The following is an 11,408-nucleotide window of genomic DNA, read 5'->3' as shown; positions in this document are numbered from 1 at the left end:
ACCATTTCTTGAGCTATTTTGCAAATTTTATCAATTTTAATGCTTTTTAAACTGGTACAAGTGTCAATCGGGGTCTGACATCCAAAATTCTTTATTCAAGGTTAGCATTTAGCATAGCATTTCATGTCATTTCTCATCATTTCATATCATTTCTCAGCATTTCATAACATTTCATCACATTTCATTCCATTTTCGAAGTCCAGAACTCCAGTTTTATAAATTTCAATCCAGATCGAGTTTTAAAAGCTTTTAGAAATCAATTTAAAACCCTGGGTTTCCAAAATTAACATTTTTACCCCCGGGAGTCTAAATTTGGAAATATTTTCTCACAAGAAAAATAATCTGGATTTCTTTCAAAATCAAATTTTCAAATTCTACATTGGATTTGCTTCGCAATGGGGTATTGAACTTCAAAATCCGAGCTTGTTTCAAAAACTGCCAAAAATAGCTCGTTTCGGTTGGAAGCATTTTCTCGAGAAAAACAATCTGGATTTCTTTCAAAATTACATTTTTAAATTCTACTCTGGATTTGCTTCCCAACGGGGTATTGAACTTCAAAATCCGAGCTCGTTTAAAAAACTGCCAAAAATAGCTCGTTTCGTCTAGAAACTTTCTAAAAAGACTATTTTACCCCTCTAATCGTCAAAATGAATTTCAAATGTGGAATTTGGACCCGCTCTGAGATGGCCCATTCATTTACTTTTCTATTTTATATAAAAAAAATGCTTCTTTTTATTTGTTTATTTTTGTTTTTATTGATTTTTATTTATTTTTTTATTTTTATTTTTTTAGAGAGGAGGTGGGACCCACAAGGTGGTCACCCAAGCCTCCAGCCCCACTTTCCATTTTCTCATTTTTTTCTTTCCCTTTTCCTTTTTCTCTCCTTTTCTTTCTTTCCTTTCTTTTTCCCTTTTCTTTCTTTTTCTTCTTCTTCCCTTTCTTTTCTTCTTCCCTTCCCTTCCTTCCTTTCCCTTCTCCAGCCCATTCACGTACACTCTTTCCCTCTCTTTTCATTAACCCCTAAAAACCCTAAGTTGAGGCTGATTAAAGACCTAAGTTGGGTTTGGTTAAAAGAAAAGGAAGCCACTTACGGCTCCTCTCCCATCTCACGCCTCTCTCCTATTCTCTCTTATATTCTCTCTCTTTACCTCCCTTCTTCTCTCCTTAGCTGCTACAGCCACAGCAGCCTTCCAACCTCTCTACAGCCACCTCTTTGGATGCCCAGCCATCGAACAAAAGCTGCAGCCACCACTAGAACGGTTCAGCCATCTTCTTCCTTGCAGCCAGCAGCACCTCTTTGAAGCTCCATGCCCAGCAGCTCCAGATCATCTTCAACCTCCGACATCCTCTTTGCAGCTGCAGCAACATTCAACCATCTTCTTCAAATACTCTAGCTTCAGCCAGCTCTCCATTCCAGCCACCATCCTTGCTGCAACCCACCTCCAAGCTCCTTGCTCCAGCCAACAGCCACCAGCCAACGGCTTCTTCCACCGGTTCCACGCTCACTGCTCCAGCCAACAGCCACCAGCCAGTTCACCTCTTCTACACAGCACCCAACAGTGCCACCAGCAGCTGCCATCCACAGCCTTTCATTACAGCTACAGCAGCAAGCTATTACAGCAGCCTCTTTGACGCTGCAACCTCCTCCTTCAACCTTCAAACGGCTGCAGCCTTGTTCCAGCCTTCTTCACCGTGCAGTCTCCTCTATTCCCTTTTGTTTTCCCCAAGAGCTCCAACCATCTTTACTGGTGACATCACTTGTGGCAGCCAACCATCGTTCCACTCCTCCATTGCCGTAACTGCCCCTTAAGGTAAGACATATTGTATGTCTTGTTGATCTTATTAAGTACCACATGTTGGGTTTCTTGGTTGATCGTCGAAATGAGACAATTACATATGGCTTTCATGAAAATGATGAGGAATTTGGGGTTGAAATTATTGCAAGGTAAGGCTTTCTTTATGGTGTTAGAAGGTAGGAAACCTTAAGTTTCTATTTTTTTTTTTACTTTTCATGACAAAGCATGCGTAAATGAGAGGGTTCATCTAGCCGATGGATTGAACCCCTCATTTCAATGGCTATATCAAATAAATATTTCACCTCTTTCCTTTGTTTTGATTTTATATAGATTGTATAATTTAGGTATTGTTTTGTTTTTGTTTTTTTAATTGATTTCATTAGATACATTTCACTTGTTTCATTAATGCATGTCCTATTAGTTTATACATTTTCCATTTAGCCGTCCAGTCTAGTCATCATTTTATGCTCAATTTTTTGTCGATAAATCTCAAAAATTTTGTTATGTCTGTCTATGTTTGTCTATGATTGTATGTCAAAATATGGATCAGTTAGGATTTTAGAACCTTGTTAAATAAATCGAAAACCAAACTGGATTTTGGACCCTCCAGAAATTTCAATTTCTGCTTTAGCAGAAAAGAACCTCCGGCACCACCCTCGTGGGAGATCCGGATTGTCCTCCAAAAATCACAGTGTATTCATAATCGAATCTACTGATGCTCTGAAAATTTTGAAGTTTTTCCAGTTAGTTTTGTCCTCTGTCAAAAATCAGATTTCCCAGCCGCCTGGGAAAATCTTGATTTTCCTTCGTCAGGGTATAGACAGACCCTAATGCACCGAGTCCACCCAATCCGTAGCTCATCTACAAAAACTTTCAACATGAAAGTTGTTCCTAACATGTTTTACTGTCATTTTCCAAAATTTGGGGATTTTTGGAACTGTTTCAGTATTTTTCCCGAAATTTTATTTTCTGTCTGACAGATTCCAATATCCAGAAATTTCAGAGATTTGGGTCTCTGATAACAGTGTGCCCTTTTTCAAACCGTAACCCGAATCCCAATGTTGTCAAAATATCAAATCTTCATCTGTTTGTCAGGGACATTTTCCCACAATTTCAGCCTTTTTCCCATCTGTGTTCTATGCTTCCCATGTTTTCTACCGAAACCTGTCTACAACAACAACAACAACAACTACGCCTTCATCCCAAAACAATTGGGGTCAGCGATATGAACCAAAAAAGAAATTCATTTTGGGTCTTCCACATGAATCCTTTTCCTCCAATCATTTCTATCCAACGCCATGTCCTCGGTGAGGTTCAAAGCATTCATATCCTTTCCTATCATCTCCATCCAAGTCTTCCTAGGCCTACCCCGACCTCTTTTAACTAATATATTTTCCCATTTCTCCAACCTTCTAACTGGAGCATCATTAGGCCTTCGCCGAATATGTCCAAACCACCGTAAACGATTCTCTCGCATCTTATTTTCAATGGGTGCAACACCTACCTTCTTACGTATCTCTTCGTTCCGAATCTTATCTTTTATTGTATTTCCACACATCCATCTAAGCATCCGCATCTCAGCTACACTCATTTTTTGAATATGATGTCTCTTGGCAGCCCAACATTCCGTACCATATAGTAAAGCGGGTCTAATAGTCGTCCTATAAAACTTTCCCTTCAACCGCAATGGCATTCTACGATCGCACAACACTCTAGTAGCACTTTTCCATTTCATCCACCCAACCTTTATCCTATGATTTACATCTCCATCAATTTCTCCATCCTTTTGAATGATGGATCCCAAATATTTGAAATAATCATTCACCGGTATATCTTGCTCACCAAGTTTCACTACACTCCCATCACTACTTCGTTGCTTACTAAACCGACATTCCATATATTCAGTCTTACTCTTACTCAACTTAAAACCTCTAGCTTCCAATGTCTGTCTCCATAATTCTAACTTAGCATTAACCCCAGCTCTAGACTCATCAATCAAAACAATATCATCAGCAAACAACATACACCACGGTACATTTTCTTGAATTGATCTCGTAAGCTCATCCATCACTATCGCAAATAGGAAAGGGCTTAAAGCAGATCCTTGATGTAACCCAACCGTTATCAGAAAATTGGTTGTCACCCCTCCACAAGTGCGGACATTGGTTACTACTCCTTCATACATATCTTTAATTATACTAATGTACTTGAGAGAAACACCTTTCTTCATCATTGTCCACCAGAGAACGTCCCTAGGTACTCTATCGTATGCCTTCTCTAAATCAATAAAAACCATATGCAAATCTTTGTTCCTCTCTCTATATCTTTCAATAAGTTGTCTAAGAAGATGTATAGCTTCCATAGTTGATCTTCCAGGCATAAAACCAAATTGATTCTCCGATATCATGACAACCTTCCTCAACCTAGACTCAATCACCCTCTCCCAAAGTTTCATAGTATGACTCATGAGTTTTATACCACGATAGTTTGTGCAATCTTGTATATCACCCTTATTCTTATATAAAGGCACCAAAGTACTCTTCCTCCACTCATTAGGCATCTTATTTGTTCGCCAAATCAAGTTAAAAAGATTTGTCAACCATTCTAAACCTTTCTCTCCCAAGCATTTCCAAGCCTCGATAGGTATACCATCTGAGCCAACTGCCCTTCTTGATTTCATTTTCTTCAAAGCCTCTGCAATTTCTTTCTTTTGAATCTTGCGCATGAAGTCACGATTTATCTCATGAAAAGGAATGGAGAAGTCTCCAAGATCTTGAGCATGACTATCATTAAATAGCTTATCAAAATAATCTTTCCATCTCTCCTTAATCTCCTCATCTTTGACTAAAACCCTTTGCGTTTCATCTTTGATACATCTAACCATACCCAAATCCTTCGATTTCCTATCTCTCATCTTTGCAAGCCTATAAATATCCTTCTCGCCTTCTTTGGTATCCAACTTGTCATAAACCTCCTTATATACCTTAGCCCTCGCGTTTCGAACAACTTTTTTAGCTTCCTTCTTTGCTATCATATACTTCTCCAAATTCTCATTATCACGACTCTTACTTAGATTTCTATAACACTCTCTTTTAACCTTAATAGCTAATTTGACATCCTCGTTCCACCATGATGTATCCTTACCTAGTGGTGCACCGCCTTTAGACTCACCCAATACCTCCTTAGCTACTTTTCTCATACCACCCGCTATCTTATTCCACATTGATTCTGAATCCTCCTCGAGACACCAATCAACTTCCTTAACTACCTGCTCTACAAACATTCCTTGTTTAGCTCCTTTCAGTGCCCACCACTTAATTCTAGGATCTATCCTATGTCTATTCCTTTTGCGGCATTGTCTAATTCTAAGATCTAAAATTAAGACTCTATGTTGTGTAGCTACACTTTCTCCTGGTATAACCTTACAATCGATGCAACAACCCCTATCTCTCTTTCTAAGTAGGAAAAAATCTATCTGACTCGTATTAACCCCACTTTTAAATGTTACTAGGTGAGACTCCCTCTTCCTAAACCAAGTGTTTGCTAAGATCATATCATAGGACAAACAAAAATCTAAAATCCTTTCTCCACTTTCATTTCTTTTTCCTATACCATAGCCTCCATGGATATTCTCAAATCCATCCCTACTAATGCCTACATGTCCATTAAGGTCACCGCCGATGAAAAGCTTTTCTCCATAAGATGTCTCTTGTACTACTCCATCTAAATCTTCCCAAAATTGATGCTTAATGGAATCATCTAAACCTACTTGAGGTGCATAAACACTAATAATATTAATAATATCCGTACCTAATACTAATTTAATAAGTAAAATTCTATCACCCTTCCTACGGACCTCAACTACATTATCTATAAACTGACGACTCATAACAATCCCTACTCCATTCCTATTCCTATTTATTCCTGTATACCAAATCTTATATCCCCAAGGTTCTATCACTTTAGCTTTCTCACCTACCCATTTGGTCTCTTGAAGACATAAAATATCAATCTTTCTCCTACACATAACATCTACTAACTCTACCAACTTACCAGTTAAAGACCCTATGTTCCAAGTGGCTAACCTAATTTTATGGTCTTGGACTAACTTCTTTACCCCCACCCGTCCAACAAAGTGAGGGAACCCTTGCCTATTTGACACCACACCCGGGCGCCGGTGTGACGCGTCGCTTCTGGGCGACAACCTAGCAACCCTTGCACATTTATCATTGCCTCCGGGCCTAGAGAGTACAGTGCGTCGCTCAGTAGGGAACGCCCCAACGAAATTCTCATATTGGTTCATTTTCATAGGATATGACAAAGTTTTTATGCTGGCTGTCACAGGCCTACCGCAACCCTCCTCCTTTATCCGGGCTTGGGACCGAAACCTGTCTGTTTCTCCTAAATCCTAGAGTCGCCGGATTCCGATCCGACTTGCCGGAGTGGCACAGCTCCGACCATAGGTCAAAACCAAAAAGTGTAAAAGGCAAAAATCCTTTCCTTACTGTCCTCTGTCATCCCATAAAATTTGGGAAATTTTTATGGAAGTTTGATATCCTAAATCCCCTTTAGAATCAATATTTTAGGCAAAAATCATAAAATTTAGGGTTTTTATTTGAATTTTCATATTTAAAAGTACAAAAAAAAATTAGATTTTCGAGCTCCATTCTGTTTTTAGGGTTATTTTAGGTGTTCATGCCAAATTTGGTTTAATTCCAAGTTCATTTGCTCCATGTGTTAGTTTATCTTTAAATTCAGAAGCGAAAATCAGGTTAAATTTGATATTTTATGATATTTTCGCCATTTTAGGGTTTGTATCATGTACATAAGCATGTAGAATCATATTAGGGTTAATTTTAATCTCATTTGCATTTCATATTTTTCAATTTTGCAAAATTTATTTCAGAAAACCCTGGTTTCAAGGCCATAGTCTTGTTATCAGGGGTATTTTGGTCATTTTGACCTAAATTTCGAAATTTCAATTTCTAATTCTCCAAAATTTCATGCATATCATCATATTTTATCATATTATGTTTGATTTATTTCATTTGATTTTCAAAATTCCAAAATTTACAAAAATTCTTTCATAAAACCCTGATTTCAAGGTCATCAGGGGTATTTTGGTCATTTTGAACCCCAATTTCGAATTTTCAAGTTTATTTTCCAAATTTATTCATTATTTATTATGTTTATATCAAAGGGGGTATGAATTTGGGTTTATATCTGAATAATATCCGATAATTTCTCATATTTTCGGATAAATTCAGAATAACCTACATTTTTGTGCTAACCTTGTTTTCTAGTTTTGCAGGAACATTCAAGAAGAAGACTTAGATTTTTTTTTTTTTATTTCAATTCAATGTAATCTCAAATGTAATAATTTGGAATAAGAGTTACTTTTCTGCTTAGAATAGGGCTGCATTGCATATAGTTTAATTTATGCAAATTTCGATATTTAATGTATGATTCATGTGCATTTATTTCAAATCCACTATGGTTTACACGAATGGCACGTGCACAAGCTTTTATGGAGTTTATAAACTCGGTGGGATTCGTATTTATGGCCATAGTCAGAATACGAAGAAAACCAAGATTTATGATCTTCGTATTAGCCACATTCAGCCTACACATTTAGGCTAACTTCAAAATGCACTGCATTTTTCAAAGTTTTAAAAGGATTTTCCAATTCCTCAATTGAAATTCTCTTTTAAACTCATATTCATTCATTCATATCATTCAAATTGCATTATTTTCAAATTCATTTTCCAATTTCAATTTTAGATAAATCAGTTTTCCCAAAAATTTCCAAGTTTCTCAGGATTGGATTTTCTCAGAATTCCAAATTTTCAAATGAGATTTCAAGGCATTTCCCAAGTTCAAATCAAGATTTTCCTATGTTTTCAAATTCTCAAATTTTAAAATCCCAAGTTTTCAGAAATCGATTTTCTCATATTTTCCAGTTTTCCTGAGAATTCATTTTCCATTTCAAAAGTCATTTTCCAATGAATTTCTTAGATTTTCTCAGAATTCTCAAATCCATTTTCTCAGAAAAGCAATTCCAAATTTCAAAATCGATTTTCCAAAGTTCAAGTTTTCCTAAGAAATCACTTTCCAATGCAAATTTCTGATTTTCAATGAACTTCAATGATTTTCCCAGGAATCCCAATTTCAAGTACTTTTCCAATCATTTTTCCAGCGTATTTCAATTTTCCAAAGCAAACATCATGTTTCTCAAACTTGCATTATTTTCAAAATTTCATAGCACAAGCCTGATTCTTTGTGCATTCTAGGAAAAATAGAGCATAATTTAGATATTTGAGTCGAGTTAAAGCACATAATTGGTCCTTGGTTTAATTACCCCTGGTAAAGGCGCCAGGAACGGTTGAACCTCGTACCGACAGGCGGATCCCATTCCACGGAATTTTCCCGCAAATTTTCAAAACGGAGGCGAGTAAATTTTCAAAATCAATTTCAAAACTTTGGTCGAGTTTGACTCACGAAATTCGTTTCTCTCTCGCAAGGGAGGGGAAAAATTTTGCGATGATAACAGGTTTGGCGACCGTGATGGGACCTGTCTTCGTCTGATCAATTATGTGCTTTGACTTAGCTCAATTATCAAAATCATGCTCTTTGAACTGTCAGCTTTTAATTTCTGATATCATGTGAACCTAGGAGCCTAGACTTGAACCCAGCTGACATGGATTGCATGTAGACTAGGCATGGTTTGATAGGACCATATTGAGGAGAATTATGCATGCTCACTTAGACTTAGGTCTGAAATACAACACTCCTCAATCTAGGACTTGTATGAAAACAATGTTTGCTTCTTCAAAAAAAATCAAAATTCTATCTCTTTAGGACTTAGAGCCCTTTGTTTGCCTGCATGTGATCATATTTCAAAAACCACCCCACCTATGTCTACCCGGTCTTCACGTTGCTGGGCTCTCTTCCAGAACCATAGTTCGGGACAGAGCCTCACAACTGGGCCACTTATTTGGGTTAATGCCCCCCTGCCACGTACCAAGGGCCATAGTCCAACGTATATCGGCAGGCGCTCAAGGATGTTGGGAAAACACAAGCTTAGACCCGGAGATGAGTTTTATGCCACGTACATCGAGCCTCGGCTCGAGTATATCGGCATAGCATGATTGGACACAGTTGATCTAAGCCTAGAGTCAGGATTAGGGTCCTAAAGCTCTTTCAAAATCAATGCATTTAGAGTTGGCTTCCTAGGGATTGTTGTATGTGCATAATTGTTTGTAATTGAATATATGATATTCATTTTCACCTTATTTTCTCATATTTTTCCCAATTTTTCCAAAATACCAAACAATTTTCCAAAATACCTCATTTTTCATCTTTTATGAAATATCTCCTTTTTTCTCAAAAACCCTGGACGATTTTTCTAAATTATCCACCTTTTCCTTCAAAACTCCAGGAAATTTTCCATTCTTTCGTTACTCTGGACTTCGAATTTCCATCTTTCATTTTATCCTGCCTGCAATTTTCAAAAAATTCTTGTATTTTTCCAAAGTCTAATTCCAGTCTTCTTGTCTTTCAGTCCAATGGCATCCAGCCAGCTCGATTCTGTTTTTCCTGAGGGTCACATCTCCTATGAGGTGCGGCAAAGTCTTCCTGAGCATCGATCTCTTAGCACCGGACCCTTCTTCCCCCGGTGGTACTATGTCTGGTTCAAAAACTTCTCTCGTATGTTTCCGGACCACTTGAGCGATTGCGGGTTGGAATTGGCATCTGCAGTGGGAAAGTTAACAGTCAACGGCAATCTGATTCATGCACTGGCAGAGCGGTGGAATCCGCGCACTTGCACGTTCTGGTTCCCGTGGGGCGAGATGACACTACTGATGGATGAATTTTCAGAGATTATGGGACTGCCTGAGCCAGCGGGTCAGCCTGGAGATCCGTTAGAGCAGCAGTTTCTGATCAATGTCAAGGGTCTGGACCCCAAAGATGCCGTAGCTCGCATGACAGGGCGCAAGTCTTGGCCGCTGATTGAAGAAAATGGGAATGAGTACGTGAGTCTGATCGAGATCTACCGACAGTATGGAGAATTCGCAGAAGTCAGCTCGTTGTCCAGGACAGCTCGAGAGAGGATTCAGCATGCGATGGTTTTGTGTACTGTGGGACTTGCTTTCTTTCCAGATGGACAGAATTATGTGGATGTCAGAATAGTTCAACTTTTGAGAAGATGGGGAAGTCGACAGACCAGCCATCTCTCGATAGCTATGGCCGCGCTTGCTTTTCTATACAGAGGACTGACCTGCTTCACACTTGGAGAGTCCATCTTAGTCGAGGGATGTACTTATGCTCTTCAATCTTGGTTCCTTCAGCATGTACCGACCAGAGCTAGTTCATTCAGATACAACGGTAAGGAGCTCCTTCCAGTTGCGCGGTACCGATTCCGGATCGACTATCTGCAAGAAGAAGAAGTGGTGTGGGACTATTTTGATCGAGAATTATCGCCTCCCAGATACACCTATGCATATGGCAAGAGATTCAAGTTGCTTGGTTCATTCTTTTGTACTTACTATCATCCGGAGCAGTGTGTTCGACAGTTTTCTCAGAGACAGAAACACATAGAGATGCGGCTGCTATCAGGAGTCATGCCAGAGTTCGACCTTACATCAGCACAGTGGTCCGGAGCATACCATTCTGCCAGATATGGCTGTGACTCTTTTGTTACTCTTCCGCTTTTTCCCGATCCTTGTGTCTCTGCTAGTTATAAAGAGTGGTGGCAAATTGTCTGTCCGCCCCCTCTTTCTCAAGTTTATTATTGATGCAATCATGTTTTCTTTCAATAAATAAAAATCTTGCAAATTCTTCAATTCTTGGTTTGACGACCTCGCCTAGGTAACAAGGCTTAATTTTCAGTTGTTTATTTTCTTTGCAAAGGAATGACAACATAATTGTCGTAATCCCAGCGACGACTCAATCCCTAGTAATGGGATATTCTTTCAAATTGTCTACCAAAATTCTCAGCGAATATTTTCTTCTAATCAAAATCTCTCTCAAAAGCCTAACCATCGATTTTGCTTTGCAGAGAGCATTCGTGACAGTCAATGGTTCAAACAAGGTCAGGGAAGAAGACTGCACCAGTCGAGAGAATCGCATATTCGACAGCTTCAGACGAAGAAATGGATTCCCCGCGCTCAGGCAAAAATCAGGGGCAACAGGTTGAGGATGACATTGATCCTCAAATGTATGCCATGTTTAAGAAGATGATGACTAAGATGCTGGCAGAACAAGCTGAAGCCAGTACAGAGAAAGCACAGGTGAAGCAAAAGACAAAAGGTCGGGCAGTCAAGAAAGCCTTGAAGATATCCAAGAAGCCTACCCAGCATGTTGATGTAACTGATGAAGAGGAATCAGTGGAAGATTCAGATGAAGAGTTTGAGACCCATCAGGCATTCCGCAAGTCTACCCAGGGGCAGGGGTCAGCCCACAAATTCAAAGAGCAGTCTGTCAATGACTCTGACCAGCCGCAGTTCAAAGATGTGGTCAGAATGCTTCGAGACCTGCAGGCCCGCGACAAGGGCAAGAAAGTCTTCACCAGTGAAGACTTCTATGATGGTTTGGATGGGGACGACAATCTCG

Source organism: Nuphar pumila, chromosome 12 (assembly GCF_984573655.1).
Source record: "Nuphar pumila chromosome 12, dmNupPumi1.hap1.1, whole genome shotgun sequence".
Taxonomy (NCBI): domain Eukaryota; kingdom Viridiplantae; phylum Streptophyta; class Magnoliopsida; order Nymphaeales; family Nymphaeaceae; genus Nuphar; species Nuphar pumila.
The sequence above is the reverse complement of the archived record's forward strand: the minus strand, read 5'-3'. Positions refer to the sequence as shown.